The sequence below is a fragment of the Agelaius phoeniceus genome, chromosome 7 (genome assembly GCF_051311805.1).
Source record: "Agelaius phoeniceus isolate bAgePho1 chromosome 7, bAgePho1.hap1, whole genome shotgun sequence".
Taxonomy (NCBI): Eukaryota; Metazoa; Chordata; class Aves; order Passeriformes; family Icteridae; genus Agelaius; species Agelaius phoeniceus.
In genome coordinates this window covers 7,248,867-7,275,417 of record NC_135271.1, presented here as the reverse complement: position 1 = coordinate 7,275,417, position 26,551 = coordinate 7,248,867, and the positions used below count along the sequence as shown (strand labels likewise).

The 26,551-nt window shown below is 57.5% G+C and overlaps 1 long non-coding RNA gene across 1 annotated transcript; it reads right to left on the bottom strand.

The window, feature by feature from the left end:
- Positions 1-10,317: 10,317 nt before the first annotated feature.
- LOC143694468 (uncharacterized) lies at positions 10,318-11,206 on the bottom strand. Its single transcript, XR_013182953.1, has 3 exons — positions 11,114-11,206; positions 10,631-10,702; positions 10,318-10,445 (listed from the first exon to the last, which is right to left on the bottom strand). It is a non-coding gene; the product is annotated as an uncharacterized LOC143694468 (long non-coding RNA).
- Between the last annotated feature and the right edge of the window lie 15,345 nt (positions 11,207-26,551).

Here is a 26,551-nt window from a genome sequence, read left to right as displayed (position 1 = left end):
GTGACAAACCTCTCTGGTTCCCTGAATTCAGGGCGACGGTGGTGGAAATGAAAAGGAGCAGGATCAATGGAGTTGTTTAAAAGGAACTTTAATAACAGGGTGAAAAACAATAAACATGGAGAAGTCGCGAACAGTGTGAGGGGCAGGATCCAAAGACCCAAGACAAAGGGCAGCAACAACATAGACACCTGGGGGTAGAACACTCTAGAACAATAACGCAATAGGGGAAACAAGTAACCAATAGGGGAATAGAACTTGGACAACTTAGCATAACAACACTAAAGGCTTATGGGGGAACTCTCAAACTCACCCTAAGTTAAACAAATGATTCCCAGGGCTTGAAACTCATGCCCAATTCTTCCAGGGTAAAATCTGGCTGACTCTGACTTACAGCTGGGCTAACTCCCACACCGCTGCTTTGCTCTGGCCCCTTGGGACCTTGTGGCCCAACAGAGCCACAATGATATCCTTGGTTCCACGAGGCCCCACAGTGTCACAATGGTCCCTTGGATCCATGGTGCTCTGCAGTGCCACAATGGCCCCTTCATTTCACAAGGCTCCCAAGTGTCACATTGGTCTCCATAGGAAGGAAACCACGGAGCCCCCATGTTTCAGGAGCTGATGAACAGCAGCCACCAGAGGCCATGGCAAGCCTGACCTGTCTGTCCTGGCAGGTTTGCTTGGAGCAACTCTTGGATATTTGAAATTATGAATGTGGAGTCCTAATTTAAAACATTTGTGCCTGGAGAAGAGTGATGGGGGTTTTTTCATAAAAAGTAAAGCACATAGCCCTTTCCAGTGTTTGGAAAACAGGTGAGTGCTGCCCCTCAGGAGGCAAAGACCAGCCAGATTTGTCTGTCCTGGCAGATTTTGTCAGGGAGAAATCCTTTAATACACAGAAATTTGGCGGTGGAATCCAAATTTTGGCCATGGATGCCTGGAAAATATGGACAGTTCTTTTCCATACAAAGGAAAGCCCAGAGCCCCAGTGTTTCAGGGGCAGATGGGAGTGGCCTTCCACATTCCAAGGTCAGCCAGACCTGTCAGGTGACCCCTGGGAGGCCAAGGCAGCCACACCTATTTCATGTTCCCTTGGTTCCACAGGGCCCTGCAGTGTCACAATGGCTCCTTGCTTCCATGATGCCCTCAGGTGTCATAATGGCCCCTTGATTACACAAGTCCTTAAGGATCTTCATGGTCTCCATGGTTCCACAAGGCCCCACAGTGTCACAATGGTCTATTGGTTCCATGAAGCCTGGCTGTATCCAATGGCCCCTTGGTTCCATTGGGGCCCAGTAGTGCAACACTGATTCCCTTGGTTCCACAAGTTCCCATAGTGTCACAATGGCCCCTTCCTTCCATGGGGCCCCACAGTGTCACAATGGTATCCATGATTCCATTGGGGCCTTGCAATGCCACAATGCTCTCCATGGATCCACAGTGCCCTGCAGGATCACAACGGCCCTTTGGCTCCACGAGGCCCTGAAATGCAGCAATGGCCTCTTGGTTCCAGAAAGCCCTGCTGCTTCACACTGGCCCCTTGGGACCATGTGGCCCAACAGAGCCACAAAGATGTCCTTGGTTCCTCAAGGCCCCGCATTGTCACAGTGGCCCCTTGGATCCATGGTACCCTGCAGGGTCACAATGTTCCCCTTGGTTCCACAAGTTCCTGCAGTGTAACAGGTTCCACAAGGGCCTGCAGTGTCACCATGGCCCATTGGTTCCACAATGCTCCGCAGTGTCACAATGGTCTCCATAGGAAGGAAACAAGTGAGCCCCAGTGGTGCAGGGGCAGATGAGAGGCAGTCACCAGAGGCCAAGGCTGGCCAGACTTGACTGAATGGGCAGATTTTGTCTGGGAGTAACCCTTGGATATAGGGAATTTTAGACGCAGAATGCCAATTTTGGCCATGGGTGCCTAGACAAGAAAGACAGTTCTTTCCCATAGGAATAAAAGCACGGAGGCCCAGTGCTTCACGGTCAGATGGGAAGTGGCCCTTGACATGCCAAATTCAGTGGGACCTGTCAGACAGCCCCCAGGAGGCCAAACCAGGCAGACCTGTTCCATGTTCCATTGACTTCATGGGTCCTAACACTGTCACAATGGTCTCCTTGATTCCGTGAGGTCTGGCAATGTCACAATGGCTTCTTGGTTTCATGAGCCCCAACAGAGTCACAAGGGGCCATTGGCCCCACGCAGCCCCGCTGTGAAACAATGGCTCCTTGTTTCTATTTTAAATCAATCACAATCAAACCTCAGTTTGATCATTGATCCTTGCTTCCATAGGGCCCATGATTTGCACAATGGTCTCCTTGATTCCATGATTCCTGGATTGCACAGTCTCACCATCATTTCCTTGGATCTCCATTGTCACAACTGACCCATGGCTCCATGAGGTTCCGTAGGGTCACCGTGGTGGCTGTCAGAGGCTGGATGAGATCCATGTCCCGAGACACCTTAGGATGCTCGGAATGCCTGTGTGGGGCCAGGGCTGGGTCAGGCCTTGGTTTGTGGTGGGACAGAGCCCTGCCCCAAGCCCTGGCCCGGCAGAGCTGTCAATCACACAGCAGGAATGGTGCTAACCCAGCTCTGATTGGCCCAGCTGTCAATCACTCAATCAAACACCAGAAGCTGGTGCCTACCCTGTCTCTGATTGGATGAGCAACTGGCAGTCCCACCCCAGGGGCGGGGCCATGAAGGCCCAGGGGGTTAAAAGCCGGAGCACGAGGCCAGCCCAGGGTCTGGATCCTGCCTTCTGCTGGGGTTCCTCTGTTGGCGATGCTGGAACCCCAGCAATTGGTACCCATGTGTGTGTCTTTCTATGGTTCTTCTGTCTTTCTGTTGTTCTCTATTTCTTCTCCTTCTAATCTTACTTACCTGGAACATTTTTAGGTAACTTAACATGTCAAGGGTTAAAGATTTTCAGGTTAAATGTGTGGGAATCCAGGGCACAGGGAATATTTCTCTGTCTGCTCTGAGGGGTCCTCAACCCCAGAGAAACTCTGCCTTTAAACTTTGCCCATTGAGAGGACTGCCAAGACTTTGAGACAGATTAGAATTTACCAATGTGTAAAATAGATTAGAGGCTAGTATAGCATATTACTTGGGTGAGAAATTTAGCTTTTAGGATTTTTAGTGTGCTGTAGATAGGAAGAAAAATTGAGGAATTGGGGTGTAGTCCCTGTCTTCTTCTTCATTTACTCCATTTTCTGCAGTGTTGGTGGCACAGGGTGATTGCTCAAGGAAAGCACAGTGCAGAGGTCATGTGGACAGTCAAGGGATGAGTTATTGCTAGATAAGTGGAAATAATGTACATTTTAAGAGTTTATTGGATGAGACAACTTTAAAAGACCTTGAAACCGTACATTTTGGGGCAATTTTGGGGTGTTTTTCCAGCCTGTTGAGCCTGGTGTGGACAGCAATACAAAATTTTAGATAAGATAAAAATAAAAGAGAAACTGAAGATTGAAAAAGTCACGTGCATCTCCTTTTACCTGGCACAGAACTGTTACAGGAGGGTTTCCCCCATCCAGGGAGCCCTCAGAAGAGCCCAACATGAAACAAACATCAATGACTGGTGCCCCAAAAATGTTTGTAATAGGTTGGCTCTTTTCCATAAAGTTGCTTACTGAAGGGTGTTGTATTAACTGGCCAATCATGTGAAATGTGTTGATTAAAGGACCAGTGAGGTCCAACGGTAGCAAACCAAGGCATAAAAGAAGAGGACTGAATAAAAGGGCGGTTTTTAGCCCTTAGACTTCTGATCTGAGTCTATGTCATCTCTGATTCAGCAGTACCATTTAGGGATCTGTGGGGGCTATTGGGGATCGTTTCTGCACCTTGTGACCAAGCAGGAGCTTCTCTAATAAATGTTGCCTGAAGCTCCCACTGTGCCCATGGCAGGAACCCCTGTGAGTGTCTGGGACATCCCGGCCCTTTGGCAGCCTGGGGACTCCTGGGATGTCACCGTGGAGCCCCCGTGAGTGCCTGTGGCAGATCGTTGCCTTTGCAGTCCAAGGTGCCCTGGGATGTCACCATGGAATGGCTGTGACTGCCTCTGACCACAGGGCTCTTTACCATCCCCAGAAATGCCTGGGAGGTCTCCATGGAGCCCCTGTCTCTGCGTGTGACATTCCAGCTCTGGAAGAGCCTGGAGACTCTTGGAAAGATGCCATGGCACCCCTCTGAGGGCCTGTGACAAATCTGATCCTTAGCAGGCAACCATCCCCAGCCCGCTGTTGCTATGGTCAGTTTCCATGGCAACCATCACCAGCCCCCTGTTGCTATGGTCAGTTTCCATGGCAACCATCACCAGACCCCTGTTGCTATGCTCAGTCCCTTGGCAGCTCCATGGAGACCCCATGCCAGGGCTGGTTGCCATGGACACCAGCTCAGGCCTGCAGCCAGAGGCCATTGCCATGGCAACCATTGGCAGCCCCATCCCCAGGCTGATGGGATCCCAGAAGCACAGAATTGGCTGAGCTGGGAGGGACCCATCAGGATCCTCCAGTCCAACTGCTGGCCCTGCACAGGACACCCCAACAATGCCAGCCTGGGCCTGGCAGCGCTGGCCAAACGCTGCTGCAGCTCAGAGAGCCCTGGAGCTGGGACCCTTCCCTGGGGAGCCTGGCCAGGGCCCCAGCAGCCTCTGGGCAAAAACCTTTTCCTGACATCCAACCTGAGCCTGCCCCGACTCAGCTGCAGCCGCTCCCTCCACTCCTGTCCCTGGGCACCAGAGGGAAGAGGTTCCCACAGCCCCAGCCAGGGACCCGCTCCCAAGGCTGCTGCCATGGCCACCAGGGCTGGCACCAGCTGGGATGCTCAGTTTCCACAGGCCGGGCTTCAGCAATGGGATTCCCCAATTTCCTGCTCCCGCTAAAACCGCGCTGCCCTCGCTGCCCTCCCGCCTCCCATGGAAAGCACAAAAGGCAAAGATCCTGGGCTGGGATAAGAACAATTTATTGGGAACAGCAACGAGATAAGGAACAAACAGGAAGAGAAAAAATATTGATAACAGAAGGGATAAGAAAAACTATTTGCAGAGAAAACTACAACATCAACAACTGGCTCTCCCTGGCCACATATTTCCCCCTGCCTGGAAAGGACACCCTTCTCCTCAGGGAGAGAGAGAGTCCCTTTCCTGCCCCTGGCAATGACCTGAGGTGGGAGTGAATGCAATGACAGGGCCATGGCCAAAAACTCATGTTTTTCAATGCCACACCATGTCACTGGGAGGGGCAGGACAAGGGATAGGTGTCTTCCCAGGATGGATCACAGGGAACATGGATCACCAGGGCTCTTCCCAATCCAGGCTCTCCCATGGGGGTTGAAACTGCAGTGGTGCATGAAGCTGTTCCTGCAATCAGGGCATTGGCAAGCCTTCCCTTACTGGTGCCTCTGCTGGTGTCTGGTCAAGTGAGAGCTTCGGGTGAAGCTCTTCCCACACTGGGGACACTCACAGGGCCTCTCCCCAGTGTGGATGCGCCGGTGGGTGACAAGGTGGGAGTTGCGCTTGAAGCCCTTCCTGCAGTCAGGGCAGTGGAAGGGCCTCTCATCCGTGTGAATCCACTCATGCAGGAGGAGATGGGAGCTGGTCTGAAACCTCTTCCCACACTGGGTGCACCCGTAGGGCCTCTCCCCTGTGTGGATCATTTGGTGGATGATCAGTTGGGACCTCTGACTGAAGGTCATCGCACATTCGCCACATTTGTGTGGCCTTTCCCCAGTGTGGATCCTCTGGTGGCAGACCAGGGTAAAGTGCTGGCTACAGCATATCCCACATTCCCCACACTCATAGGGCCTCTCCCAGGTGTGGATGCGTTGGTGGGTGATGAGGGCAGATGTGGAGAGCTTTGTGGACAGTTGGCTAGCTGAGAAAGGTCACGTAGACATAATAATACCGTTGGTTAAGCAACAAGGAGACAAGTCTAGGAGTCAGCAGTCAGTGTCCAATAGTGGACAAGGGCATTGTGCCCTTGGTGCAACAACAGGATAGGGAAGAGGATCTTTTGCCAAAAATATGAAGATAGTTTCAATAGAATAACTACAAGAATGTAGAAGTAGCAACAGAATAACCATAAGAATGCAGAAGTAGGCATAGTTGATTGATAAGTAACTAACCAATAATGAGCGCAGCCCTGCAATATGTATGAGCTTCATTAACACCAATATAAGTAAGTGTGACTATCAATAAAGTTTAAGACTTGCTGATCACTCATATTGAGTGCTGCATTTCTTCCGCCAATCCAACAATATGGTGACCCCGATGTGATTCCTGTAATGGCAACCACGGTGGATTGGTGTAGGAGTTCGGGTCCTGTCGCAGCAAGGACGGCGAATAAGCACCGCTGAAAAAGGGAAGGTGCCGCGCCCTGGGTGACCTCAACGAAGAGCCCAGCCGATACGTGCTGCCGAGAGCTTGTGGGGCTGCAACAGCACTGACGTTCTTAAAATGGAAAGAGAAAGGCAAGCAGCATATGATTTATTTACTTGCTTTTTACAAAAGCGTCAGGTTAAGGGCATAGATTTGCAGAAAGAGCTTCCCAGGTTAGCTTACAGGTGTGAACAAGGAATTTTTCAAAATCCTCATACAGTACATGAACTAACGGAGTGCCGTAAATTTGGGGACACGCTGTGGGAGGCAGTTATAGATGAAAATAAAACTGCAAAAAAGTTGGGAAAGCTATGGCGAGTTGTGCATAATGAGTTATAACAATATCAGGCAGAAAAGAAGGCTGCACAGCAAGCTAGCATGGTGTGTGATAAGAATAAGAGTTATGGGGACTAGTTCAATTGTCCGTGATCTCCTGCCACATCTGCAGTCATTTTGCCACCAACATCAGCTCCTGCTTCAAGCAGCAGCTCACCCACCGCCTGTGCTACAACAGCACTGCCTGCACTGCCTGTGTCAAACCCTCCATCTCCTCCTCCTGGTAATGAGCTGATCCCTGGGTCAGAGAGTGACCTAGCGGGGGCCATTGCACAGGGGCGAAGGGAGGCATGGGCAGCAGTAGCAAAAGATATCATCTTTTACGGGGGATAAAGAGCCTATAAAAGCAGCTATGGATGTTGCTTGTCCAGTGATATATTCACCTGTGGCAGGGGGCGGGTTTCAAGCAACAATAACTGCTCTAGACTGGAAGCTGCTGTCGCAATTACGGTCCCCAGTTAGTCAATTTGGGCTAACCAGTGAGACCACAAAACAAATGCTTGACTATATCCAGGGGACTCAGGTGTTACTGCTGGCTGATTGCAGAGGAATAGCGAAGCTTATCTTCACTCAGCATCAGCAGCTCTTGTTTAATGCACACTGGCAGGCACTCTGCCAGGAATGCGTAGCAGTAATACGGCAGCCAGGCGACCCATTACACAGGATAACCCTAGAGGAGCTAATGGGTCTAGGGCCTTTTCTTCGGACAGAAGCACAGGCGTTACTCGGTCCTGATAAATGTCGGGAGGCTATGCATCTGGTGCTGTTGGCTATAGATAGGATAAAAGAGCCAGGCGGGGTCCCCTCTTATATGGGAATAAAGCAAGGAAGAGATGAGTCATTCAGATCTTATATAGATAAGGCAGCCAATGCTATCGAGCGGGCAGGAGTCCCTGATTTCATGAAGGGTACTTTGTTGAAACAATGCACACTCAAGAACTGTAATCAGGCTACAAGGAACGTATTAAATACCCTAAGAGCTAATTGGTCTATAGAAGAAGCTTTAGAACAATTGGCAAATGTGCCCATAGGAAATCAAGCGATGTTAGTAGAAGCTATTAAGGAGTTAGGAGCAGGATTACAAAAACAGGCAGCAGCCTCACAGTCAGGTGTTAGCTGCTCTTGCACCCCTACAAGCAGCAGCAACAACTACTCCACAGGCTCCATCTGCTGGCCGATTTAAATGTTACTGGTGTGGAAGCATAGGACATACCCGAAGGGCTTGTCAAGCAGCCAGCGTCTGGTGCCAAAATTGTCGCTTGGATACCCACAACACCGGAGCCTGCCGATGCCGCTCGGGAAACGGGAAGGCCAGCGCATCCACAAGCTGCCGTGCCCAGACACAAGTAGCTGCTGTCAACACCTCAGCCCAGCTTCCCTTCAACCTGTCAACACCTCAGCCCAGCTTCCCTTCAACCAGCCACCACGGGAGCCTCGGGCTAGATGTGGCAGCCGCAGCAGCAGTAACACTGATGACCACCCAACCGGAAAAGGTTCCGACTGGAATAAAGGGACCAATCATCATTGATGGACAACCTATCCGAGCTTTGCTCCGGAGACAATCATCGGCCATTATGGGATGGGATTGTTTGTTTTAGCCGGGATAATAGACGCTGATTATATGGGGGAAATTTTTGTGCCATGGTGCATACTCCTTTTCCGCCAGTACGAATCAAGAGAGGATAGCTCAATTGGTTCCATTGGAGCAGATGACTAAAACTTTACCCCCTCGTCAATCACAGTCGAGAGGGGAACGAGGCTTTGGTTCCACTGGAGGACTCACTCTATTAACAATGAACCTGAATGATCGACCAAAGCGCACTGTAATTATAGAGTAGCAGGGTGGGAGGCAAACCTTGGAAGGTTTATTACATGCTGGTGCGGACTCCAGCATTATTAGTCCAGATTTCTGGCCCCACAACTGGCCATTACAGCCAACCACAGGGACAGTTACCAGGGCTGGAGGCCTAACACTTGCAAGAAAATCACCCTTGTTACCTGTAACTATTGGCGGAAAAAGTTTACAGAATGTTTTCTCAATTGTACCTTTGTCCCCTACTGTGCAGTGCCTCATTGGTCGGGATATTTTGGCTCAAATGGGAGTAGTGCTGACAAATGAGCACCCTTTGGGCTAACGGCCATTGCATGGACTTTCCTGATCCCACTCCGATGAAAAACAGAGGACCTGGTGTGGGTTGAGCAATGGCCCTTAAAAGGGGAAAGTCTCATTCAGGCACACAAGCTGGTGCAGGAGCAGTTTGACCAAGGACATCTCCGGTCATCTGTTAGTCCTTGGAGTGCTCCTGTTTTTGTGATCAAGAGGAGATGATCCTGGCAGGTGTCGTCTCCTGCATGATCTACGTGCCATCAATGATTAGATGCGTAGTATGGGAGCCCTGCAGCCTAGATAGCTCAGTCGGTAGCTTTCTGGCTCCAGGGGTGGCAGCAGCAGGCACCCATGCCACCCTAAATAAGTTGGGATGCTGGCTTGCGAAGCAAACCAATGCCACTTCTATGGCGCTTTCTAGCCTTTTGCTTGATGTTGATTCTATTCGCCATGCAACGCTTCAAAATAGAGCTGCAATTGATTTTCTTTTACTTGCACAAGGCCATGGTTGTGAAGAATTTGAAGGCATGCGTTGCATGAACCTTTCTGACCATTCATGATCCATCCACTCCCAGCTCTCTGAGTTGTGGAGGTTAACTGGAAACTTACAGGTAGAATTGGGCTTTGATATTGATGAATGGCTCAAATCTTTAGGCCTGGGATCATGGTTACGCTCTATTGTTAAGGTCAGCATTATAGTGGGCATTATAGCTTTGTTAGTAGTATTAATTTTGCCGTGGTTTTGCATCTGCTTACAAAACATGGTGCAAAGGATGATATCTGCTGCATTTAATCAGACCATGCTTGTTCAACAGAAAAACAGGGGAAGTGTGGAGAGCTTTGTGGACAGTTGGCTAGCTGAGAAAGGTCACGTAGACATAATAATACCGTTGGTTAAGCAACAAGGAGACAAGTCTAGGAGTCAGCAGTCAGTGTCCAATAGTGGACAAGGGCATTGTGCCCTTGGTGCAACAACAGGATAGGGAAGAGGATCTTTTGCCAAAAATATGAAGATAGTTTCAATAGAATAACTACAAGAATGTAGAAGTAGCAACAGAATAACCGTAAGAATGCAGAAGTAGGCATAGTTGGTTGATAAGTAACTAACCAATAATGAGCTCAGCCTTGCAATATGTATGAGCTTCATTAACACCAATATAAATAAGTGAGACTATCAATAAACTTTGAGACTTGCTGATCACTCATATTGAGTGCTGCATTTCTTCTGCCGATCCAACAGGTGGAGATGCAGCTGAAGCCCTTCCCACATTCCCAACACTCATAGGGCCATTCCCCAGTGTGGATCATCTGGTGGCTGATCAGGGTGCTGCTCTGCCTGAAGCTCTTCCCACACTCCAAGCACTTGTGGGGCTTCTCCCCATCATGAAGCTGCTCCTGGGCCACCAGCTCTGAGCTCTGGCTGAAGCTCTGTCCACCTTCCTGGCTCAGGTTGGGTCTTTCCTCTTCAGAGCACCCTGTGCTGGGTTTGGAGCCCCTCGCCCTGCAGGATCTCCAAGGTTTTTCCTCCCCATTGGATTCCTGTGCCCTGGAGTCGCTCAAAATGGCCTCTTCCATGAGGTTCTGCTGTGGGGATTTGTCCTCCCTGCTCTCCATCCTCAGCTCCTTCCCTGGGGGAGGAACGACAAGGAGAGGATGGGATTTGCCTCCATGCCAGAGGGAAGGGGAAGGAGATCCCCCCAGTGCATCCCCAGCAGGACGGCGTTGGCAGCAGGGTTGTCCTGCAGCCGGGGCCGTGCTGGGCTGGGAGATGGAGCAGGAGAGAGGGGGAAAGGGGCACTGACTTCCTCCTCACCTGCCTGGGTGTCCTTCGCCATCTTCCTCTTCCTCGCAGTCTCCTGCTTCATCTGGCCAAGGTGTGGGAATCCTGGTTTGGGGAAAAACAAGGGATCAGCATGGTGGGTTTAATGGTCCCGCTGCCCAAGTTTTGGATGGAGATGTCACTGCTCCCTCCAGCCTCGGGGACCCGGACCCTGCTCATCCCCAGTCTCCCCCATTCCTCCAGGCTGCTGGGGATCCGCCGGCTCCGGCATCGCCCCTCTGCGCTCTCCCCACTCCAGGGCTCCCACGTTCTCCCCCAGCTCTCCCGGGGATCCCCAAACCCAACATCACTCCCCTGCCTGCAGGTACCGGCAATCGCCACGTGGGACACCCCAAGATCACTCCAGGGCCATTTCCGGCCCAGCTTTGGGGTCCTGCAAGATCCAAACATCCCCTGCCCTGCCAAACCACCCTGCCGGAGACCGCCCGATGCATTTGGGGTGAGCTCCCCGCTCACCTGCGGTTCCGGGGGGGCGATGCCGGGGGACCCCGGCCCGAGCGGGGGAACCGCGTGGGGTTGGTGCTGCTCCTCCTCCTGCTCCTCCTCTGTCCCTCCTCTTCCTGCTCCACCTCCTCCTGCTCCTCCTTTCCTCTCGATCCTCCCTTTCCCTTTGCCTTTCCTTTTCCTCCTCCTCTCTCCCTCCTCTCCCTCCCGCTCCATCTCCGCTCCCAGCCCGGCCCAGGCAGTGCCGGCACCCAAAAGCAGCCGCGCTCTGCCCTGAGGGGGTTCCAAAGCGGCCCCGCCCCGCCCGGCACTGGGAGCGATCCTGGGAGCGCTGGGAACGATGGTGGGAGCACCGGGCAGGAGCTGGGAGCGCTCTCCCTGCCGGTGATGCTCTTACTGGGAGCGCTGGGAACGATGGTGGGAGCAGCGGGCAGGAATTGGGAGCGCTCTCCCTGCCGGTCCCGCTTTTACTGGGAGCGCTGGGAACGATGGTGGGAGCACCAGGCAGGAACTGGGAGCGCTCTCCCTGCCGGTCCCGCTTTTACTGGGAGCGCTGGGAGGGAACTGGGAGCAAACAGCGCCCGGACGCGGCTGCAGCCGGTGGGGGGCGGAGCCAGGCCAAAGGGCGTGGTTATGCAAATACGGGAGCGATCGCGCGCTGGGATTGGTGGGTGGGAGCAGCGCGGGGCTTCCTCGGTCACGTAAGGCCGGGAGGGCCGGAGCGATGTTGGCGGCGCCCGGTGAGAGGGGACAGGGAATAGGGACAGGGAATGGGAATGGGGATAGGAATCGGGACCGGGAATGGAGACAGGGGCCGGGAATGGGGATAGGGAATGGGGTCAGGGACCAGGAATGGGGATAAGGAATGGGAATGGGGAATGGGAATGGGGAATGGGGACAGGGACCGGGAATGGTGATAGGGAATGGGGTCAGGGACCGGGAATGGGGACAGGGGATGGGAATGGGGACCGGAAACGGGGAATGGGGACAGGGACCGGGAATGGGAACAAGGAATGAGGACAGGGAATGGGAATGGGGACAGGGACCGGGAATGGGAACAGGGAATGGAGACAGGGACAGGGATTGCGGACAGGGACCGGGAATGAGGATGGGGACAGGGCCAGGGACCTGAAATGGCACTGGAAATACGGTACAGGGATCAGGAATACAGGACAGGGAGAGGGAATGGGATCCGGACTGGGATGGGAGCAGGACGGGAACGGGATAGGGGGGACATGGGAACGGGCCGGGGAAAGGGGAGTGACTGTGGGAATGGGGCAGCTGCTACAGGGGACACGAGGCGTTGGGATGGGGGCACATGGGGACAGTTCCGGGGCAGGGGGTCCTTGATCAGCTGTCCCAGAACCTCCTCCAGAGTCTCCCAGTGCAACTGGAGCCGCTCAGCCTGGTGTCCCCAAAGCCCTGAGCAAGCCCCAAGTCTCTCCCAGGAACCCTCAAGTCCCTCACACCCAGCATCCCCCACATCCCCTGCAAGACCCCCCATGTCCCCATCGTTGTCTTAGCTCAACGTCTTTATTTTTACCCTGCTTTTAGGAGGTTTGGAAGGGCAAAGAGAAATGAAAAGAAAATCCAGGCCATGGGGTGGGGAGCCAGGAGGATATGGAGGCCCCAGCCAGGTGTCTCCTCAACAGAGATCACCAGCACCACAGATCACCAGGGCTCTGCCCACCGGGGTCACTGGGGATCATCCAGCGCAGATCCTCCCGTGGGGGATGGAGCTGGAGCAGCGCATGGAGCTCTTCCCACACTGGGCACACTCGCAGGGCTGCCCTTGGTGGTGCCTCCGTTGGTGATGGGTCAAAGCTGAGCCATTTGAGGTGCTCGTCCCACACCTGGGACACTCATAGGGCCTGGGACATCCCCAGGAGCAGGGCTGGGATGGGCTCTAGTGCCTGGGACATCACCAGGAGCAGGGCTGGGATGGGCTCTGGTGCCTGGGACATCACCCGGCGCAGGGCTGGGATGGGCTCTGGTGCCTGGGACATCACCAGGAGCAGCGGGGCTGGGATGGGCTCTGGTGCCTGGGACATCACCCGGAGCAGTGGGGCTGGGATGGGCTCCGGTGCCTGGGACATCACCAGGAGCAGGGCTGGGATGGGCTCTGGTGCCTGGGACATCACCAGGAGCAGGGCTGGGATGGGCTCTGGTGCCTGGGACATCACCAGGAGCAGGGCTGGGATGGGCTCTGGTGCCTGGGACATCACCAGGAGCAGGGTTGGGATGGGCTCTGGTGCCTGGGACATCACCCGGAGCAGGGCTGGGATGGGCTCTGGTGCCTGGGACATCCCCAGGAGTGGGGCTGGGATGGGTTCTGGTGCCTGGGACATCCCCAGCAGCAGCGGGGCTGGGATGGGCTCTGGTGCCTGGGACATGCCCAGCAGCAGCGGGGCTGGGATGGGCTCTGGTGCCTGGGACATCCCCAGCAGCAGCGGGGCTGGGATGGGTTCTGGTGCCTGGGACATCCCCAGCAGCAGTGGGGCTGGGATGGGCTCTGGTGCCTGGGACATGCCCAGCAGCAGCGGGGCTGGGATGGGCTCTGGTGCCTGGGACATGCCCAGCAGCAGCGGGGCTGGGATGGGCTCTGGTGCCTGGGACACCACCAGCAGCAGCAGGGCTGGCTGTGATGCTCTCCAGTGCCTGGGCCATGCCCAGGGGTGCTGCTGGCTGGGGTTGGGTTGGTGCCTGTGCAGTGCCCAGGGCAGGGTCACAGCGGGGCAGCTCTCAGTGTCCCCAGCAGGTCACGCTGTCCAGGGCAGCCGTGCCAGGGCTCACTGCGCACACGGGGCAGGCTGGGCTGGACGGGGCTTGGGGCACAAACGCCGCCCCCGGGGCTGGGCTCTGCCCCTGCCTCTGGGGCCCAGCCCCTGCCAGCAGGGCCTTGGGCAGGGCACGGGGCTGCTGCTGGCCCAGGGGGACAGGCCTTGCCCCCTGCCAGCTGCTCGGGCCCCTCGGATGCCCGTGCCACATCCCTGTGCCTCCTGTCCCTGATACTCCCTGCCACCTTCACTCCCTCCATCAAAGCCCCTCTCAGCCTCTTCACTGTCACCTCCGGAAGGAAAGAAAGAATGAAGGAAAGGAAGTGTTGTCTCTTCACCCTGGCTGGATGCCAGGCACCCACCATGGCTGCTCTCTCACTCTCCTCCAGAGATGGGCAGGAGGGAGAAAAATAGAAAATAGAATGAAGGCTTCATGGCTTGAGTTAAGGACTGGGACAGATCACTCAGCAAATGCCATCATGGGCAAAGCATTTTTGAAATTACAGGTATTAATTGAATTTATTTCTATCCAGATCAGGGCATGATAGTGAGAAGTAAACTAAAGCTTCAAAAACACCTTCTGCCCAATCCTCCCTCCTTCCCAGCTCTGCCTCCTCCCCCAGTGGTGCAGGGAGACAGGCACTGGGGGCTCTGCTCCGTTCCTCACCCGTTGTTTCTCCTGCTGCTCAGGGAGAGGAGTCGTTCCCCTGCTGCACCGTGGGGTCTCTCCCCGAGACACTTCTCCATGAACTTCTCCAGGGTGAGTTCATCTCACAGACAGCAGCTCTTCACAAACTGCTGCAGCTGCCTCACTCTCCCATGGGCTCACAAGTCCTGCCAGGACCCTGCTCCAGCGTGGGCTCCTCTCTCCACGGCTTTGCAGGTCCCTACCAGGTCCCTGCTCCAGCACAGGTTTCTCATGTGGTCACAGTCCCTGCTCAGGCACCCCCTGCTCCAGCACAGGCTGCTGCAGATGCTGCAGGTGCGTCTCTGCTCTCCGGGCCCTCCAGGGGCTACAGGGGCCCAGCTGCCTCCCCAGGGGCTGCCCAGGGAATCTCAGGGCAATCAGCTCCAGCCCCTGGAGAGCTCCTGCTCCTCCTCCTGCCCTGCCCTGGGGTGTGCAGAGTTGTTTCACTCACATGTTCTCACCCTGCTCTTCCCTGCTCACAGGGACACAACTACACAATCACCCATTTTCTTTTTCTTAAATCTCTTTTCCCAAAGGTGTTACCACCATTTCTAACTGGGCCAGCCTTGGCCGGCGGCTCGTCCATCCTGGAGCCGGCTGGATTTGACTCTGTGGGACGTGGAGGAGCAGCGGCTTCCAGCAGCCTCTCACAGAAGGTGCTCCTAAAGCCCCTCACCAAAACCTGGCCATGCAAACCTAGTATAAGTATGGCAGGGATTTTATTAATTCTTCTTATTTCCATTATCTTTTTTTTTTTTCTTTGCTAATTATAGTACAGTTCTTATTACTAGTAGTTTTAGCCTTTTTGACTCTATATTAATAGTGGCTAGAGTAGAACTGGAAACAAAGGTTCTTCATTGCAAGTAGAAGTTATAATTTTGGCAGTCTCTTGCCCTGCCCTGTTCTGTGTCATTGCTGTGTGTGAAGCTGCTGCTGCCAGGGCTCCCTATTTGCCTGGTTTGGGAAATTCGATGGCATTGCTCACATGTCAGAAAGAGAGGGCTCCTTCCATTCAAATGGATTGCCTGAGCTCTTCTAGTCCCAGTGTTGGAAGTTTGTTTTCTATCATTGTTGACTTTCTCAGCTTCTGTTACTATTTGTGATTTTATAACAAAATGTTCTCAGATGTGACTTTGCAAGATTCTCTAATCAGATTCAGTTTTTTTTTTGCTCTTGGATTTCTTAATGGTGTGTCAGAGCTGAAGGCAGCATTTTGGGTGGGAAGCCTTCAGTGGGAGCTGGGATTGCCTCAGCAGCAGCTGGTTGTGCAGATGTGAGCAGAGATAACCGAGATGCCATGAAGGGAATGTTGTGCCCGGCGGGAGCCCGCAGTGCCCGGCTGGAGGGAGCTGCGCTGGGAGCTGCAGGTTGTGCCGGGGCCGGGCAGTGGCCGGAGCCCCGGCCAGGGGCCGGCGATGGACACTGACCCTGGGCCGGGCAGGGGCTCGGGGCCCTGCGGCGCCGGGCGCTCGGTGCCCGCTCACAGCGGGGCTGTGCGGGAGCCGGAGCAGCGAGAGAGCCCGGGCCGAGCATCAGCCCCGGGGCGGGCACGGCTGGGAGGGGACCCAGCCCGGGGGTCCCGCAGAGCCTCCCTGCTCCAGAGCCGCAGCTGCGGCAGCACCGGGGGCAGCTGCCGGGACCTTTGGGGCACGGAGGAGCCGCGGGCGGGCGTTCCAAGGGCTCCTTCGGGGTAGGATTTTGTCCCGGTGCGGGGCAATTCCCGGGGTTGGGCGGGCTGGGGCCGCTGCCGAGCGCCGCCGCCTTTGCCCGGAGCCCCCGGGCAGAGCTCTCTGCTCGGGGCTGTGAAAAACCACGTTCACTCTCCTGTGAAGATTTAGAGTTTAATAAAGGACAAGGGGAGACAAGGACCACGGAGCAAAGGTTATTACGGCCGGCTGCATCTTGGCACTGAACCAAGTCCCCCTGTTATCTTCGGGGACAGCCCTTCAATACCTTTTCCTGACATCAACCTGTTGCATATCCATAGACCCTTGTGCATCGTAAACTTTTTCCCAAACTAGTTTCCATATTCCAAGAACTGTTTAGCATGGCTCCTCCTCGGTTCCACCTTTTTACAGCATGCGTATTCCTGGTTGTGGTTTTACTCCTTTTTTATTATCACCTTCAGTTTTGGCCCCGGCCCACGCTGCCTTCAGACGGTGAGTGCTGATAGTTGGCACATCTGCAGCAGGTGTCCTCATCCCACGTTCATTGGATGTTACCCCATCCAAGCAGGCATTTTAACACAAGCATACTTATATCAGCTATTTCACTACTATGTCTAAGCTTAATTAACAACAGAAATAAAAACTGTATCTTTATAACAAAGTTATTTTAACACCACACATAAAATCCATGTGAATATTTGCGAAAAGCCAATATTGCAATATGTATCTATAACAGGGCCGAGGGCCGGGTGCCCCTCGGCGGCTCCGGTCCGGCAGAATTTTGGGGATCCCGGTGTTGGTGCCGGCAGAGCCCTGGCGCTGGGCCGGGGGGTGCGTGGGACCCTCCCAGGGGGGCTTGGGCTGCCCGGGGCAGGCGCTGCATCCTCAGCCCGGAGCCACGGGGGGATCGCCCGGGACCAGCGGGCTGGGGGCTGGGAGAGCGGAGAGGGCGGCACCGGAGCTGGGGGAGCTTCTGCAGCCTGTGGGGTCAGACACTCCGATAAGGGGGACCCCGGGAGCCCGGAACGGGGAGCCCGGATAGGGGGAACCCCGGCAGCCTGGAGATGTTGGGACCATGGACAAGGTCCCAACTTCAGGGCCTTGGGAAACCTGGGCCCTGAAATGGGGACCACGCAAAGGCGGCACCCCATGAGCCAGAGGGAGCAGGGGGTCCCTGTGCAGGCTAAGAGGAGCAGGAGAGTCCCCGTGCAGGATAAGGGCAGCAGGGGGGTCTCGGTGCCGGCAATGGGGGTTCAGGGTCCCGGTGCCGGGGGTCCCACTCCCCCCTGGCCCCCCAGGAGCGCCCCCAGCCCCAGCGCTGGAGCCATCGCGCTGCTCCTCCTCGCTCCCAGGATGATCCCAGTAGAACTCAGTCGTCCAGGAGCTGCTCCCAGGATGATCCCAGTACAGCCCAGTCTCTCCCACTCCTGGCATCCCCCCCATCCCTCTCTGCGTTCCGACCTGTCCCGCCTCCGTCCCCGCCCCTCCCGCGGGCTGCGAGGGCTCCGGGAGGGGGGGAGGAGAGGGAGGGGGGGAGGAGAGGGAGGGGAGGAGAGGGAGGGGGGGAGGGAGGGAAGAAGAGGCGGAGCGGCAGCAGGAAGCAGCAGCAGGAGAGGGGAGGATGAATCGCGGGGCTCCGGCGCTGCCTGACCTCGACCTCGCAGCCCCGGGAGCATCGCCCCCCATCCCGCAAGGGCCCGGGCAGGGGGAGCGCGGCCCAAATATCCTAGGAGTGCCTGGGTTTGGGGTTTTTGGGGGGGGATGTTTGGAGCTGGCAGGGCTCCAAAGGCGAGCCGCAGATGGCCCTCGGGTGGACATCGGGGGTCCCCGGGAGGTGTTTCTGGGGGGTCCCGGTGTGGGTGACGGCAGAGCCCCGGCGGGGGGCGGGGGCATGCGGGTCCCCCCGCGGTGGGGGTTGGGCTTCCCCGGCCGGGCCCTCCGAGCTCTGCCGGGGCCACGTGGGCAGCTGCGTTCCCCTCTACTCGCTCCCTGAATGGGCTTCAGAGAGTTCCAGACAGAAAAGAAGCACGACTGAGCACCTCCTCCATGTCCTCCTGACTTCTCCTCTGTGGCTTGCACTTAGGCTCCCAGCTTCACTTTCCTTGTCTCCTTCTCTATCCCAGGTGACTACACCACGGATCCTGCCAACAAACACATCTTCCGTACCGCACCGGCCAATAGCCTGGCCACGGTGCTCGGTGCACGCGACGGCACAGAGCAGGGCTGTGGGGGGACCCCCCACAGCCAACTCGTTCCTGGCTGACCCACAGCTGCGGCTGTCAGCGCTCCCCAGGGGCCAGAGCAGCATTGGTGCTCTGGGCCACAGCTCCCGTGTCTGTGTCACGGCCCTGCGAGTGTGCCGGCCACCCAGCACCGGGACTGGTCCCAAAGAGGCCATGGCAGGGCCTGTGGAAGGCCCCAGTGCCCTTCCTGCTCTGCTGCGTTGGCAGCCGTGGCGGCTCATTCTGCTGCCCTGAGCAGGCAGAGCAGAGCAGCAGCTGCTTCTTGTTTGGGCCGTTGCTAAAGTTCCTGCTGGGCTGTGTCTTCAACACTTGGGGCAAGGTCTTGCCTGCAAGCTGGGGCAGTTTGGCTGGGGTGAGGGTGTCCCCAGGGCACGTTGAGGTGTGTCCTGGGGCTCTCTGTGACACAGTGCACCATGCTCACCGTGGAATGGAAAGGGACAGAGTGTGCAAGGGTGACCCTTTGTGACACGTCGTGACGTAGGTGCTGGCGACGCCACAGTACTCGGTGCACGCGACGGCACAGGACGGGACAGAGCAGTGCTGTGAGGAGACCCCCCACAGCCAACTCGTTCCTGGCTGACCCGGAGCTTTTCCAAGGCATTCCCTTTGCAGGTGACCTCGAGGCCAGGCTGCGGGACTCGGTGACGTGGAGCATTTCCAAAGCGTCTGCCATCCCTGCGGCCGGTGCCCTTGAGGACGGACTGCGGGACTTGCAGTCCTATTTCCTTTTGGAGACTTCTCTCTTGCTGGTGCCCTCGAGGACAGACTGCGGGACTTCCTGTCCTGTAGCCTTCCCGAGGCTCCTCTGTTGCAGGTGCCTTCAAGGCACAACTGCAGCACTTGCTCATCTTCAGCACTTCCGAGGCCTCTCTGCTTCAGCAAGCACTCCTAACTGCAAAGAGTGACATGGAGCAGAGACCCCCCAGCGTGCCCAAGCTGGCCTGGCTGGAGGAGGAAGAGGCTGGAGCTACCTCAGCACAGCAGCCTGAAGAACTGGAGCAGTTCCAGCTGCTGCAGGAGCGTGAGTGTCCGAGCTGGGCTGCAGGGCTGGTGCCTGTAGCCAGCTTGGCCCCTTCCCATCCCATCCCATCCCATCCCATCCCATCCCATCCCATCCCATCCCATCCCATCCCATCCCATCCCATCCCATCCCATCCCATCCCATCCCATCCCATCCCTGTCCTGTCCTGTCCATGGATAGGACAGAAGCTAGGCTGGAGCACCTGGCAGCCGTGCTCCATCCCCCGGGGCATCCTGAGGCTCTCCCTGCCTGGGCGGTGCAGGGCTGGGCTGTGTTCTCTGGCCTCTCCTGCAGCCCCTCAGCTCTGGCTGTGCTTGCTCTTTGCCAGATGCAGCCAAGGACCCGACAGAGGAACAGGAAGCCGCCCGTGGCCGCTTCGGCAGAACGGCGCAGGTACCTGCAGCCATCCCCACCTGGGCTGGGCCTGCTGGCACTGCTCAGCCAAGCAGCAGGCTTGGAGCGCTCCATGGATTCTCCCTCCCTTGCTGCCCTTCTCCTGCGGACCCTCTGTGAATTCATCACGTGCCTTTGGCAGGAAGAGACCGCCGGTGCGGGCACGGGCATCTTGGAGAACCTTCCGTTCCTCGATGCCGAGAACGGTGCTGCCATGCTGGATTTGCTTGTGGAGAAGGGTGTCTCCAATCCAGTGCGAGTAAGCAGCCTGGGGCAAGGGTTCATTGGCCCCAGCAGTGGTGCGGCGCCTCGAGCCGGCTCTGCCGGCCTCCCTCGGCCTTTGAGGCCCGGCCCGATGCGTTTGGAAGGGAAGCACTTCTCAGGGGAAGTTGCTGCTCTGGCACCTCTGCGAGTCTGCCCGTGCCTTCTGCAGGTGCCCGCCATGGTGAGGTCCATCCACCAGTGGCTCACGGCCAATGAGGCTGCTGGGCACAGGCTGGACAAGGCCCTTCTGGAGCTGACCGAGGAATACCCCAGTGACGTGCTGATCACCCTCTTGCGCTGGGCCCCATCGTGTGACAGGTGGGGCAGCCCCACGTGCCTTGAGGGCTTGGGCTTCACCGGCCCGTCACCCTGTAGAGCCTGTCCCTGCTGACTGCCAGACAGGCAGGGAGTTGCAGGATCCTCTGGCTCCTCTGTTTTCCAGTGCGGCCATGGCAGCTCCTGAGCCTGGTGCCATGCTCCCTCCCTGCCCCTCAGGGCCCCTGTACCCACGTGGGCTGGCTGGCCGCTGCCGGCCAGGGGCAGTGGGCAGAGGCAGGGCTCAGGGCCAGCGCGGGCCCCTGCAGCTGCCCAGGCCACGGCGCTGTGGCCGAGACAGCCCTGACACAGAGCTCTGACCCCACAGAGCTGCCGCCACCATGTGGGCAACCATCATGTCCTCGAGCAGGACTGCGGAGCCGGCGCTGCAGCTACTCCTCGATGTGCTGAGCGCCTGGCCAGTGAGCAGCGTGTCCACCTCCGATGGGGACGACGCAGGAGTCTTTGCCCTGGCTGTGAGTTTCTGGAGCTGGCCTTTGCCAGCCCCTAGGCCAGCACTCCAGCAGCCAGCTCTCTGTCCTCCCGCCAGCTGCATCCTTCTGCCTCAGAGACCGCGCTGAATCCTGCCTTAGGGGCAGGCTTCAGGGGCACCAGGCCGGCTGTTTCCCCCCCTTGTCTCCCCCAGCCTCTCCCTCGCATGCTCGGGCCCTGCCACGTGCATGTCTTGGCCACTGAGCCTTGTCTCTGGCTCTTTTATTTCTTGCAGGCAACCGTGGCGCTGTGGAGAGTCTTCAATCTGGCCTGGCGCTCACCTGTCGTGCTGGAGTATTTCCCCAGTCTCTTTCTGAGTCTGCTCTTCCAAGCGTACATCAGCATGCAGGAGATGCCAGAAGAGGTTGAGACCTTCTGGAAGGGATGCCAGGAGCAACACGGCCTCTCCGCCAAGCCCAACAGGTGCTCCATGCCAGTCCTCCCAGCCTCCCCATCCCTCCCATGCCCCCAGGGCAGGAGCCGGGGCTCCCAGCGTGACCTGGCCTTTGCTTTGCACACAGCTTTGCCCTGCAGACCCTGAAGGCCCTGCTCTGCCAAATGCGCTATGAGCACGCGGTGCTGTCCATGGAACGCAAGCGCGCCTGGGACACGCTGCTCTGTGCCGACACCCACCACTGCGCAGTGGGTCTGCTGGCCAGGTGAGACCTCGTTCTCCCCACCGCCCCTCTCCTTTGTGCCCGCAACGCCCCACACAGTCCCCGTGGTCATGGGCGGCAGGGCCTTGTCACCGAGGGAGGGATGAGCAGACTGGAAAAGGCCGGCACAGGAGGGTGCCCAGGAATGGCCGCCTCCCAAAGCGCCCCCGGGCTGCTTGGGAGGAGACCAGAGCTCTGCCAGTCAGCCCTGGGAGAGCTTTGCCCGCTCGGCCCAGGAGCAATGGTGCCTTTTTCTCCCTGCCAGGGAGATGCGCCATGTCTCCATCATCTGGTGTTGCGACATGGCATCCCGCCTCTTTGACCTGCTCAGCCAAGGCATTTCAGACTGGGAACTGCCCGCCCTGGCCTTCCTGGTGGAGGTGAGCCCCATGGCCAGCGCTGCCTGGCTGAGCTGCCTCCCAGCCCTCTGCCCTCTCGTAGCCGCAGCTGCCTGGGACGCTGCACCAAGCCCTTTGCTGCTGCCTTGGCTCGGCCCTGTGCCCTTCTGAGCTCCTGCCAGCTGGGCACCTCTGTGCCTGCTCTGTGCCTTTCAGGTCCTGGATTGCCTGGACTTGAGCCAATGCGGTGAAAAAGTCCTGGAGATCTTGACAAGGCACCTGCAGAGCGAGTCCAGGCAGATGTGTCGCGTGGCGCTGCGAGGCCTCGTGGGGCTCACCTCGATGGTGAGAAGGAGGCAGCAGCTGAAGCTGTGCTGCCAGCGTGGGGCTGGGGCAAGCAGCCCCTTGGGCTTAGCTGGGCTTTGGCAGCTGTGCCAGCTGCTCCCAGCTCTCCAGGGTCGCTGTTCAGCTGCCTGAGTGCTTCGGGACAGGCCTTCGGCCTCTGAGCCCTGCAGCAGCAGCAGTGTGGGGTTGCCCAGCTTTGTTTTGCACACAGGATCCAAGCATGTACAGCCTGACTGAAAGCCTTGGGAAGCTACTGTGGGATAGAGATGAAGACATCGTTGAGATGAGCCTCGTTGTGCTCAGCTTCCTGCCGCTGCAGAAAGACCTGGCAATAGCCAGCCCCATGGCCCTGCAGCTGGCTGAGGCGCTCTGGCACCTCTTTGACAATGTGAGGCTCTGTGCCCCCAGCCACGGGCACTCGGGTGGCGCCTTGGGCCTGGGCACAGGGGGGCCTGGAGCAGCTGATGGGGAGGGCTTTTGCTTCCTTTCCAACAGGACAAGAGCCTTGTGCGGCTGCTCTCCATTGGCCTCTTCCAAGACGTGATCACGCTGGTAGTGGCAAAGGGAGAAAAGGCCCTGAAGAAGCACGTGAGCCAGAGCCTGCTCCCACTCTTCTTCCAGTGCCACGATGAGAACCGGCGTGTGGCACAGGTGAGGCCTCCTGGGTGTCCCCATGGGAGGGGGCTCAGCTGTCTCCCCAGCCCCTGGCACCTGAGGGGCTCCAGCCTCCTCCTGGCCTTGGCACAGAGATGCGGGTCCTGTGCCCTGGGCTGCGGTGCCATCTCTGGGTCTCTGCTGCTCTGCAGGCCTCTCGGGAAACACTGCTTTCTGCAGTTAGGTTCCTGAAGAGGAAGGATCTCAAGCAGCTGCTGAAGACGGATCAGATGTGGAGATTTGCCGAGTGCTTGGTAAGGACAGGCTGCAATGCCCAGCCCGATGCCTGGAGAAGCCGCCTGCCCCGGCGCCTGCGGCTGCTGGCCGGGCCTCAGGGCTCTGTGGGCGGGGGGCGAGCAGTGCCGGCCGTAGGGGGCGCCCGGCCCAGGGGCAGGGCCCGCATCAACCCTTTCCCTCCGTGCCCTGCCGCTCCCTGCAGCTGGCAGAGGACAGGAGCCGAGCGGCCGAGCGCCTGCGCCAGGCCCTGCCGTACCTGCGGAGCGCACAGGAGCCCCTGCGAGAGGCGGCCGTCAGGTTCATGGGTGAGCCCCAAGCCCGGCTCCCGCCCCGCCCTGCCCCGCCCCGCCCTGCTGCAGCTCGGCCCCAGCCCCGCCTGCTGTCCCGGCAGCAGGATCCGGGCACGGGCAAGTGCAGCCCCCGCTGGCCTGGGCATTGCTGCTGCCGCCCTCTGGCAGCCGTGCCCTCGGGCGGCAGCGTGCGCCAGGGGCCCGGGCTGAGCCCTGCCGGGCCAGCAGGGCGTGTGGCCTCAGGGCTGGCAGCGGCCGTGTGTGGCAGCTGTGGCTCTGAAGGCAGGACACGCTCTGTGTTCGCCAGGGATGGCCGGGCGCTACCTGACAGGGCAGCAGCCGGAGTTCCGCATCATCTGCAGGGGTGAGTGAGGCCCGCGGGCTCTCGCCGGGGGCTGCCGCTGGCACCTGCGTTCCCTGGCCCGCCCGCCCACGGCTCCGCTCCCTGCGCGCCCCAAGGGCAGCGTGGCCACAGCACAGACACCTTGCAGGGGCCTGCGGGACATTCCTGGCCAGCAGCTGCCAGCAGCTGCCAGCTCGTCCTTCTTGTCTCCTGCTTCCTCCAGGCTGCCTCCTCCAGGCTGTGGCATGGACAAGGCTGGAGGCTCTCCCCAGCTGCGCGCAGATCCAGCCTCTGACTGTGCCTCTGTTTCTCTCTCTGCAGCCCTTCAGGACATGACGGATGACTCCAGCCCAGCCATCTCATGCCTGGCGCTTCAAGCTCTGCACATCCTTTTAGCTGTACAGAGCGTTCCCTCCTCCCGACTGCAGAAGATGCGAGACCAACTGCGCCGCCTCTGGCAGTCGCGGCCTTTCCTGTGTGGCCGCGGCTGAGTGTCCTGCCGCGGCGCTGCGGAGAACTGATCCGGGAGGCTGCATCTGCTGGGGCCACCTGAGCCTGCGGGGAACACCTCTCCTCTGCCAGCACTTCCTTTCCCTTCACCCACTAGAGGAACATTAAATTGCTGTTGTTGGATAGCTGGCTGTCCAGGAGCTTTCTCTCGGTGCAGAGTGTCTTCAGGCCAACCGGGAAGAGGGCAAAAAGGCTGCTTGCTCTCAGCCACTTGCCCAAGCGTGCGCTGAGGAAGGGAAAGTGGCCAAACGGCCCTTGGCCTTTGGTGGTAAGGCTGAATGACTTTAGGTCCTTTCAGGACAGGCACTCCAGCTCTAGCCCGTGTTCCCCCATGTGAGTTTCCAGGTGCAGGTTCAGAGGTGCTGCCCCAGGCCCTCCACAAACACAAGCTGCCCGCTGCCTCTTCACCTGCCTCAACTCCTACCTGCACTCACGGCATCTAAACCAGGCTGTTCTCGGCCAGGGACCAGAGCCCTCTTCCTGCAGGATGCTCTTGCCAGCACCTTCCAGGTGTCTCTGCTGTGCACGCAGCGCTTTTCATGCCCGCTCCCAACAGGCTTTGGAATGCAGAGCACAGCTTGGCTGGCTCTGCCACCAGCACAGCCCAAACGCAGGCGGAAGAAGAAGCTGCAGGGGCTGTTTTGTGGCCATGTCCAAGAGAGACTGGCAGGGTGCCCTCCCTCTGCTCTCCCTTGGCTGGCTTTCTGGCTGGCTCTGAGCCCGGGGCTGCCGTTCCTCACTTGTGGGGAGCAGAAGCACAGCTGGGATCCCGGCACTGCCTGACAGCGCTGCGGGCACTGGCACGGCCGCGTGTCCGAGTCTCGGGCACCGTGCTGCTGCTTCATTTGCCCTCAGGCACACCCAGAGCTCCCTGCTAAGCCCGGATGCTCTCTGCTTCTGCCCTCTTCCTCATCCTGTGCAGGGATGGAGCACTGCTGTGCTTTCAGGAAACTATTCTTGAAAACTTCCAGCATTCCAAGCTCCTTTGCCCTCCGTGGATGCTTGCCATGGAATCCCTCACAGCTGGCTTCAGAGCATATTCAGGTTGCCTCTTCCAAAATCCTGGGACTCCCAGATGCTCAGCAAGATCTGGAAGTGCACGGTGCTCTGGAACTTCACCTTCAGCACAGGGACCTTTCCAGCCTGACCTGCCCTCGTTCCTCTGGCTCTGTGCACAAAACACAGCGTGGCAGAGAATGGCAGCAGGGGCCTGTGTGTCCCAGGGCCTTGGATTTGCTTCAGCTCCACAGGGATGCAGGCAAAGTGAAGAAGCCAAACTGTTAATTAATGGAAGGCAAAGAAAAGGGATGAGCTGGGAGGGAAAAAGGGGATGGGCAGTGTCTGAGGGCTGGAGGGAGGGAGCTGTCAACAGGTAGGGAGCGTGGAGGGAGAAAATGGTGATGGACAGGCTGAAGGCAGAGCTAGCAAAAGGGAGGAATAGTGGAGAGAATAAAAGGTGATGGGCAGTGTCTGAGGGCTAGAGGGAGGGAGTGTCTACAGGACATGCAGGGAGAGGGCTGAAGCCACAAGAACTGTGCCCACCATCAGCTGTGCCAGGACTTCCAGCAGCGCTGAGCAGTGATGTCATCTTTAGTGTCTCCTGATGCTATTCTTGGGATACTGGTTCACTGGATCCAGAAGATGTCCCTAATTCTTGAGCTCTTTGGGGAAACTGGGCTTGATTTTCCAGGTCAGAGCATGATGGGCTGGCACGTTGTCTCCGGGCTTGAAAGACTGAAAGAGAGAAGACCAGAGCCATGGCAACAGCCCAGATCTGCGGGAATCCTACAAGACCTTCTGAACAGGGCCATCCAAGCCAGAAGGGAGTAGGAGACATTGGAATCAGCTGGGAGGTCTTGCTGGAATAAATGAAAAGGGCAGGAGATTTTTTCTCCTTTTTAGTGCCTTTATTAAGGTCAGCTTGGGTGGGGGCTCGATGGGTCGTGCGCACGTCGCCGCCACTGCTCCCAGGAGTGGCAGGGAGGAGGAGGATGCAGCTCTGTCCCCTGGTGTGCAGGCAGAGCCGGGGCTTCCGCCCTCGCCAGAGCACCAGGAGATTCCCATTTTCGATTTAACATTTGAGGTCTTCTTTCTAGCTGACATCTCTGGGTTAGGGTGAGAGGTTCAAAGGTCTTAGCACACCCTGGATTCAGTTGCTTACCCTTAGACATCACTTAGATTGTTTAATTCAGTGCTGGCTCGTTGTTTGAGGGGTTT